The 10033-nt window shown below is 46.2% G+C and overlaps 1 pseudogene; it reads right to left on the bottom strand.

The window, feature by feature from the left end:
- Positions 1–2718: 2718 nt before the first annotated feature.
- On the bottom strand, positions 2719–9335 carry LOC140193796 (phosphatidylinositol 5-phosphate 4-kinase type-2 gamma-like; annotated as a pseudogene).
- Between the last annotated feature and the right edge of the window lie 698 nt (positions 9336–10033).

The raw sequence follows: 10033 nt of genomic DNA, 5'->3' as shown, positions 1-10033 counted from the left end.
TAGGTCTTACTGATGTTGAGTGCAAGGTTGTCGTAGCAACATCACTCAACTAGCTGATCTGTCTCGGTCCTGTACGCCCCCTCGTCACCATCTGAAATTCTGCCAACAATAGTTGCGTCATCAGCAAATTTATAGCTGGCATTTGAGCTGTGCCGAGCCACACAGTCATGGGTGAAGAGAGAGTAGAGCATGGGATAAGCGCACACATCCCTGAGGTGCACCAGTGTTGATTGTCAACAGAGAAGAGGAGGAATTTCTTTAGCCAGAGGGTAGTGAAACTGTGGAATTCATTGCCACAGATGGCTGTGGAGGCCAAGCCATTGAGTATATTTAAAGCAGAGGTTGATAGGGTCTTGATTAATCAGGGCCTCAAAGGTTACAGGAAGAAGGCAGGAGAATGGGGTTAAGAGGGATAATAAATCAGTCATGATGGAATGGTGGAGCAGACTCGATGGGCCAAATGGCCTAATTCTGCTCCTATGGCTCATGGCCTTATTGTGGTGTGTGCTTTCAGGCTTTTGTATCTTTTACCCGATGGGAAAGGGGGAGAACAGAGAATGTCTGGTGTGGGTGGGGTCTTTGATTATATTGGCTGCAATTATAGACAGAGTCCATGGAGAGGTGGCTAGTTACTGTGATGTGCTGAGCTGTGTCCACAGCTCTCTTGTAGTTTCTTGCAGTCTCGGGCAGAGAACTGGATGTGTCCAACCCATTCCCAAGAACAAAGCTGGGCTGCCCGAGGAGGTGGGAATGGGCAGATACAATTCCAATGTTTAAAAGTCACTGGGATAAGCTAGTGGTTAGTAGGTGTTTAAATTAGAAGGTTATTTGTCTTATTTTATTTATTTATTGCAATAAACCGAAGAATAGGCCTTCCAGTCCCTCGAGCTGTGTTGCCCAGCAATAATTTAATCCTAGCCTAATCACAGGATAATTTACAATGACTAATTAACCTACCAGCTGGTATGTTTTTGGACTGTGGGAAACCGGATGGACCAATCACAGGCAAATGTGACTAGTTTAGATAAGTCTCTGTCAGCATGGACTAGTTGGGCCCAATAGCCTGCTTCTGAGTTGTATGAACCATTAATCTATTGTATCTGCTTCCACCACACCCACCATTAGCCTGTTCCATGCGCCCACTACTCTCCATATCTAATTTCCCCAGAGCCTGAGGGAATTTGATATGTTACCAATAGTCCGTGAGCCAGGACCCCAAATTTGGGCCACTGGTACCATCTGGGGGGAATAATTCTTAAAGTGATTTTTGGCAAGGTATACACCCCTAGTAGTCCGTGAGCCAGTAGGTTTGGTCAGTACCATCTGAGGGGAATAATGCTCATAGTGATTTTTGGCAAGGTATACATCTCCAGAGTTAGAAAATATGTGATAACATTGCACCAGTGGTAGCTTTGTGTGTGCTATCATGCATTTTATAACACTACCCTAAAATAAGCATTTCTGAAAAGTGGCCAATGTAAAGTACAACATATATATTCAACCTAGTCATCAGTAATCCCTCAACATTGAAATTTGTCACAATGATAGCTGAGTTCAAGCACTTTTCATCAAATGTTGTTATAAAATTCTACGTTTTCCCTTTGATATTCCAGATGCTCTAGTTTCCTCCCCCATATCCTACCTTGACTTTTATGTTTGCCCTCATATCTCTTTGCTGAATGAGAAAGGGGACAGACATGTACCAATACCAGTATACACTGGGGAGTGGGCAATTCAAATGCACAGGAATGTAAGAAGCTGCAGAGTAGTAGTACCAGTACATGACAGGTACGTCCCTCCCACCTAACGATCAGCAGTAGCTACAAGAGGTTTACCTCAAGGCAGCAATATTCATCATCTAAGATCTTCACCACCAGGCCCATATCACCTTCTTGCAGATGGAGGTACAGAAACCTGAAGCCCCACACCACCTACTTCCCTTCAACATTCGGTTCTTGAACCAACTGACACAACCCTAATCGCCACCTGCGTACAGCAACACTGTGACCAGTTTACACAACACTGGACTTCGTTTGTGCTCGAATTGTGCTCGTTCTGGTAAAATTACGCAGATTTTAAAGTGCTTTTCTTGTGAATGTTGATTCTGATACTCTGTGCCTGTGATGCTGCTGCAAGTTTTTCATTGCACCTGTGCACACTGCGACTTGTACAGGTGACAATAATCTCCACTTTGACTTTGCAAAGAAATGAAGCTTGGATTAAATAAAAAAACAGTCAACTTTATTTCAAAAGAAGCACCAAAACTTGGGGTTGCATTCAGAGAGAATCGACAACCTGAGGCACTTGCATGGTTTGGAGAGACCACCCAACAGATTGGCAGTGAGGGACCCCTCCGGACAGAAGGGTGGAGCTGGGATGGATTACTTCAAACAGGGAGTGGGGAAGTGAACTGGAAAGAGACAGCAACTGGTGTCCAGCTGTGACATTGAGATGGTAAGAGCATGGAAGGAGGAAGAAAAGGGATGAACATCCCTTTTGGAGTGAGAGCGAGAGACAGACACAAAGAGGGGAGAAATGCAGGAACCCTGGTCCGGAGGAGTGAGGAAATGTAGGTCCAAATGAGGGAGGAAACACAGGAACACAGGTCTGAAGGATTGGAGAAAACCACGGGAATGCTGGTCCGCAGGATGGAAGGGGAAAAACGTAGGAACGCCAATCTGAGGGAGACAGCTGCCCTTCTGCTCTGATAGATGGGCATCGCGTGGGGTGAGATCTCTCCCTGCTGCTAGGCGAAGATGTTGGTGATGAAGTCCATGAACCGTTTGGCGTACTGCTCCGGGTTCACGGTCGAGATCTCCGCGCCGGCCTGCGAGGGCAAGAGGGCCTCAGTGAAGGCGGAAGGGGGGGGGGGGCATGTCTGAGAGTCCCCCGGGGACCTGCCCCTGGAGACATCACCCCATCCCAGATCAGTCACAGAAGCAGGCTCTTTGACTCTCCCATCCACTCTAATCACTATGCCCATCTAAGTTAGTCCCACATATTCATGTTCAGCCCATATCCTCTAAACTTCTCCTGTTCACGGCCCTGCGATGCACCTTTTAAATTATAATATATCCGCCTCGACCACTTCCTCTGGCAGCTTGTTCTATATACGGACTATCCTCTGGGTGGAAATAGTTGCCTCTTGGGTCCCAATTAAATCTCTCCTCTTTCACCTTAAATATGGGCCCTCTGGTTCTTGAATCCCAAAACATCATGGTTTTAAACACAATATATTCTGTTACGCTTTCCCTATTCATGTGCCCCTACCACTTCCTGTAGCATCTCATTCCACATGCCCACCATGCTCTGGGTGAAACTTTCTGGTCTACTTGATCTCTTTCTGCTCTCATCTTTAACCCGGATGAACTCACAGAAACACACCTTCACCCTTCCCATTGCCCTCACTCCCTCCTCCCCTTCACCCTCCCCATTTACACTCACCCACCTTCCCCGACCCCTTGCACTTGACCTCCAGCTCACCCAATCAAACTGTCATCAAAGCCACAGAGACAGCCCTGTGGAAGGGAGCCCATACTCACACCATGCTTCACTGTCTTTGCCGCATGGGCGGCTTTCTTCTTTGTGTCATACTGGGTGAGGACGTCGATCAGACCCATGAAGTACACCTCCTTCCGGGGAGCAGCTGTGGGGGTGGGGGCGTGGGGATGTAGGAAAAGGATGCGTGGTGAAGAGGGTGGCAGTCATCAGAGACTATGTGGAGAAACCGCGGTGAATGAACAGAAGGCGCAAGTGGGAGAGACGGGGGGGGGGTGCAGGGAGGCGGAGAGGGTCGAAGAAAACTGCAGAAACAGAAAGTGAGGGCAGGAGGAGTGCTTGAGGGAGGAGAGGGCAAGCAAGTGATGGAGGAGCGAGCGAGGGGTTGTGGTTCCCAACTGCTGCACAGCGCACTCACATTCAGAGCTCTTGATGGCATGGGCATCAGGAGGAGAGTGTTCCTCAATGAAGTCAGGCACCTTGCTGAAGTAGGAGCCCACCATCTCAGGGGTGTGGCTGTATTGGTGGGGCGACACGCTGCTGTGAATGTTGCGGTTATCCTCAGATTCCATGGTGATGGCCGGTAGCCCCTCCTCGTCCTGTCTCTGCACGTCGTGGATTCCCAGCAGCAGGCTGTAGTCCATGATCTTCAGCTGGGCCAGGAACTGCCAGAGACAGGTAGTGGTCAGGGCAGGCACACTGGGACGGCATGGGGTCAATGACAAGTGAGAAAAGATAGGGTAGGGTGAGACAGACAGACACACACACACAGGTGCAGGGAAGGGAGAGAAGAGAGATGACAAGGATAGGGAGGAAGCAGTTGACAGAGATGGGGATCAAAAGGCTCGGAATGTCCTCCTTTTACAAAGAGACACTGACAGGATGCAGAGCTGGGCTGAGAAGAGTCAGATGGAGTTCAATCTGGAAAAGTGTGATGGAAGGCAAAATTTGAAGGCAGAATACAGGATTAGTAGTGTGGAGGATCCACATCCCCTAGCTCCCTCAAAGCTGCTGCGCAAGTTGAAAGAGTGGTTAAGAAGGCATACTAAGTGTTGGCTTTAATTAGTCAGGGGATTGAGTTCAAGAGACATGAGATAATGTTGCAGCTCTATAAAGCCTCATTATAAGAAGGACTGAAGCAGAGAGGGTGCAGAGTGAATTTACCAGGACGCTACCTGGACTAGAGAGCATGTCCTATAGGAAAGGTTGAGTGAACTAGGGCCTTTATCTTTGGAGAGAAGGATAAAAGGTAACCTGACAAAGTTATACAAGATGATTAAAGGCATAAATTGAGTGGATAGCCAGAGCTTTTTTCCCCAGGCTGGAAATGGCTCATACAAGAAGGCATGATTTTAAGGTGATTGCAGGAATATATAGGGGAGATATCATAAGTTTTTTTATATATACATATACACACACACATACAGAGTGGTGGGTGCTTTGAATGCCCTGCCTGATGTGATGGTTGAGGCAGATACAATAAGAACATTTCAGAGACCCTTAAGATAGGCACATGGAAGATAGAAAAAAAATATAGGCCATTTAGGAAGGAAGGGTTAGATTGATCTTGGAGTAGATTAAAAGGTCAATACAACATCATGGGCCAAAGAGCCTTTACTGTGCTGTAGTGTTTTATGTACACCTTTTTTTCTTGTCCCTCACCTCCACGTCTCTCCTCAGCTTATCCATAAACAACTTCTTGTCCGCTGGTCAATGTAAACCTTCTGATTGAGGTTCAAGAAGTCCACGTCCTTTAATGTGGGCAGTTCCTTCACCTAGAGAAGACAGTTCAGCACAGAGCGTCAGACCCCAGGATCAGCGTCAGTGTTACAGGCACCCATCAGGAAGTCCCAAAGTCTCCCCACATTCCCTACCAACTCCCTTCAGATTCTATCCTTCACCATACACTGGGAGATGACTCAGAGACATACAGACACACATATACAGTATACTGTAGAGGGATCAGAAGTAGAGAGAGTGAGCAGTTTCAATTTCCTGAGTGTCAAGATCTCTGAGGATCTAACCTGGTCCCAACATATTGATGTAGTTATAAAGAAGGCAATGACAGCAGCTATACTTCATTATGAGTTTGAAGAGATTTGGCATGTCAACAAAAGCACTCAAAAACTTTTATAGTTGTACCGTGGAGAGCATTCTGACAGGCTGCTTCACTGTCTGGTATGGAGGGGCTACCACACAGGACCGAAAGAAGCTACAGAAGGTTGTGAATCTAATCGGCTCTATCTTGGGTACTAGCCCTACAAAGAACCCAGGACATCTTTAGGGAGTGCTGTCTCAGAAAGGCAGCATCCATTATTAAGGACCTCCAGCACTCACAGCATGCCCTTTTCTCACTGTTACCATCAGGTAGGAGGTACAGAACTCTGAAGGCACACACTCAGTGATTCAGGAACAGCTTCTTCCCCTCTGCCATCCGATTCCAAAATCGACATTGAAGCTTTGGACACTATCTTACTTTTCTTTTAATATACAGTATTTCTGTTTTCGCACATTTTAAAAATCTATTCAATATATGCAATTGATTTCAAAGTTGCTGGTGAACGCAGTGAGCCCAGGCAGCATCTCTAGGAAGAGGTACAATCGACGTTTTGGGCCGAGACCCTTCATCAGGACTAACTGAAGGAAGAGCTAGTAAGAGATTTGAAATTTGACTGCCAGCCTCGCGCGTTTTTTAGATCATACAGTTCTTTGTAAGGACTCAAACCATCCTGCAAATATGCCCTAAACCGACGTACCCTTTCAAAGTTAAAGTTGTACTTTATCATTGCAGTGAAAATCTCACGCAGTTGCTTCACGTTCAGTTCCTGGACGACTTCACTTTGGTCCGTTTGCTACTGTGTTTGGTTTCGATTGTTATCCTTTCCTCTTCCAATTGCATCAGCTCTTCATCTATCAGTTCTTGGTCATGGGATGCCAAAACCTCTTCAGCATCATCTTCGTCAGCTTCCACAAGCAAACTCACTTTGTCCTTGCTTCGTTCACCACGATTGAAACGCTTAATTATGTCTAGTTTTGCGCTAAGTGTAACACCTTTACGAGCTCTTTCAGGCTTTTCCGATACCTTAGAACTCATCTTGCAAACGGCTGCTCACAGGCATGTGTTTAAGCAATGCTGGCGAGAAAGCAGTTCTGAATCCGGGGGAGAGCGGCTGCTTGGGGCGCGCTGCCTTTTTTTTTTTGCGCACTGCTTTTTATCGCGCGCTGCTTTTTTTGTAATAGTGAAAACACCTTCTGTTCGCGAAAACGGGTAACTAATGTATGTCTTTTGTAACAGTGAGGTTTCGTAAAGTGAACATTTGAAAAGCAGGGGACACCTGTGTCTCAGAAACTACTGATCCACTGGGATTTTCAAGCACAACAATCTCTAGAGTTTACAGAGAATGGTGTGCAAGTCAAAAAAAAATCTAGTGAGCAAAACCACCTTGTTAATGAGAAGTCAGAGGAGAATGACCAGACTGGTTCAAGCTGACAGAAAGGCAATAGTAATTCAAATAATCATGCATTACTGCAGTGGTGTGCTGAAGAGCATCCCTGAACAAACAACATGAAGAACCTTAAAGTGGATGGGCTACAGCAACAGAACACTTTGAACATACTGAAATACACTTAGTGGCCACTTTATTAGGTTCCTCCTGTAACTCACAAAGTGGCCACTAAGTGTATAACACACACACAGTGCTGGAGTTCGGGATCAAACTCACTTATACAACTAAGTGTATAACACACACACAGCGCTGGTGTCTGAGAGGCAGTGAGGTAGTAGCACTACCCATCGTATCACTCCCAATGCTCAAAAGTATTTCTGGTGGGGTGGGGGGGGTGCATATCCTGCAGGAGTTCCCACAGTTTCAGTGTGTGGTGACTGTGTAGAACTACAAGGGATGTGTATCAACCATCTAGATACTTCAGGGTCCCTGCTATGGTATGTGGATGCAAGTAACTGTTCTGACACACAGATCTGCACATCGGCTGCTGGGTATTTCTGTTTTACCTTTTCTTTATCACTGGCTTCACGAGAAACTAGCGAGCCCTGAAAAACACAAAGATAAATGATTTTTAGCCCACACCGGGAGCACCGTGTACAGTTCCCGTCTCCCCATCCCTGGGTCAGAACCACACTGGGAGCACCGTGCAGTTCCTGTCTCCCTATCCCTCTCAGGAAAGTGACTCATTTTGCTGTTGTTATTTCGTTTTATTGTTATTGCAGCTTGTGTTGTTCTGCTGAACACTGTGGACATGGTATGATGATGCCAGAATGTGTGGTGACACTTGTGGCTTCCCCCAACATACTGTTGGATGTTTTGATTGGTAACATAAACGATTCATTTCACTTTTTTGATGAACATGTGATTAAATCGGAATCTGATCAGAATCTGGACAGCAGCATTGTTCTCCCCAAGCAGTCAGGAATTTACCTTCAGGTCATATTTCCGGTGGATGGCAAGCCTGTGGCTGAAGAAATTACTCATTACTAGCACATAGTGTCCTCACTGTCTGCGCTGATCCGGTACATGCCCAGGAATCGTGCAGCACCATGTTCCCATGGCAGTTCACGACATACTGCGGAGTGAAAGGGGAGCTGAGTAAAAGTTAATGCCGCTTCTCCCTCCCCACCACCCCACTACCCCTCCTCACCGGCCTCTCTTGTGGTGCGGCACTCCCTCCTCACTGCCCCCTCACGCAGCACTCCCTCATTGACTGGAAAAGCAAATTGGGCAGAGGATGTGGAAAGTCTGCAGAGATATAGATTGGTTAAGTGAGTGGGCAAGGGTCTTGTAGCTGGAGTACAACATCGGTAAATACAAGGATATTCACTTTGGAATGAAAAATAGATCAGATTATTTAAATAGTGAAAGATTGCAGCTTGTTGCTCTGCAGAGAGACTTGGGTGTGTTTGTGAATGAATCACAGAAGGTTGGTTTGCAGATCTAACAGTTTATCAATAAGGCCAATGCAATGTTGGCCTTCATTGTTAGAGGGATTGAATTTAAGGGCAGAGAGGTTATGCTGCAAATACTTAAGGTCCTGGGGAGGCGACACCTGGAATACTTCATGCAGTTCTAGTCTCATACTGGCTTTGGAGGAAATGCAGAGGAAGTTCACCAGATTCATTCTGGAGATGGGGGGGGGGGGGTTAGCCAATGAGGAGAGATCGAGTTAGCTGGGACTGTACTCACTGGAATTCAGAATGAGAGGGGGATCCTTTGAAACATATACAATTATGAAAGGGATTAATAAGATTGAGGCAGGAAAGTTGTTTCCACTGGTAGGTGAGACTAAAACTAGGGGACAAAACCTCAAGGGAATAGATTTAGGACAGATAAGAAGAAATTGTTTTCCCCAGAGGGTAGTGAATCTGTGGAGTTCTCTGCCCAGGAAAGCAGTAGAGGGTACATCATTAAATATATTTAAGACACAGTTAGATAGAGTTCTGCATAACAAGGGAATTAAGGGTTATATGAAAAGACAGGTAGGTGGAGCAGACTCCATGCCCGGATTAATCATGCTCTTAATGAATAGTGGAGCAGACTTGACAGACCAGATGGCCAACTCCTGCTCCAGTTTTTTTTATGTTCACTACCCTCTTGCAATGTGGTCCTCCCTCCTTGTTGTCCCCTCCCTCCTAAATCTGTGGTAGAGGGGCTCACCTGGTGGTAGTCCGACAGGAAGGTGTGCATGTCAGCTACATCCTCGCTTGAGATCTGCTTGATCACATACCTGCGGTCATAACTGCTGAGGAACAGCACAGTGATCCGGCTCTCACCTTCATTGTATGGAGCGTAGCGGGTCAGAGACATCTGGGGCGAGCAGAGCATGGTTAGGCACAGGTCACTCAGTGCGTCAACTGAAACTATCCACCCACCCCTAGGGTCCAACACAAGGTGAAGCTCCCTCCACACTGTCCCATCACACAACACTGAGATCAGACACAGAGTGAATCTCCCTCCACACTGTCCCATCACACACTCCCAGGGTCAGACACAGAGTGAATCTCCTTCTGCACTGTCAGGGGGGGTAACTGTAGTGAATCTGCATGGAGACACACCCGAGTTTCCTTCCCTTGTAGGCATACAGTGCCTACAACAAGTATTCACCACCTCCTTTGGAAGTTTTCATGTTTTATTGTTTTACAACAGCTGAATCATAGTGGATTTTATTTGGCTTTTTTGGCACTGATCAACAGCAAAACTCTTGTGTCAAAGTGAAGACTGATACCTACAAAATAATCTAAATTAATTACAAATATAAAACACAAAATAACTGATAACTCAAGTATTCACCCCCTTTAATGACACACCAAATTGTCACTGGTGCAGCCCAATTGGTTTTAGAAGTCACATGAGTTAAATAGAGACCGGTTTTTGATGAAACACACAAAAAATGCTGAGGAACTCAGCAGGCCAGGCAACATCTATGAAAAAAAAGTACAGTCGACATTTTGAGCAGAGAAAAAAAAATGAATCTTTTCTCGACTGTACTTTTTTTCCCCATAGATGCCGCCTGGCCTGCCAAG

The sequence above is a fragment of the Mobula birostris genome, unplaced genomic scaffold, assembly GCF_030028105.1.
Source record: "Mobula birostris isolate sMobBir1 unplaced genomic scaffold, sMobBir1.hap1 scaffold_879, whole genome shotgun sequence".
Lineage (NCBI taxonomy): Eukaryota > Metazoa > Chordata > Chondrichthyes > Myliobatiformes > Myliobatidae > Mobula > Mobula birostris.
The sequence above is the reverse complement of the archived record's forward strand: the minus strand, read 5'-3'. Positions and strand labels throughout refer to the sequence as shown.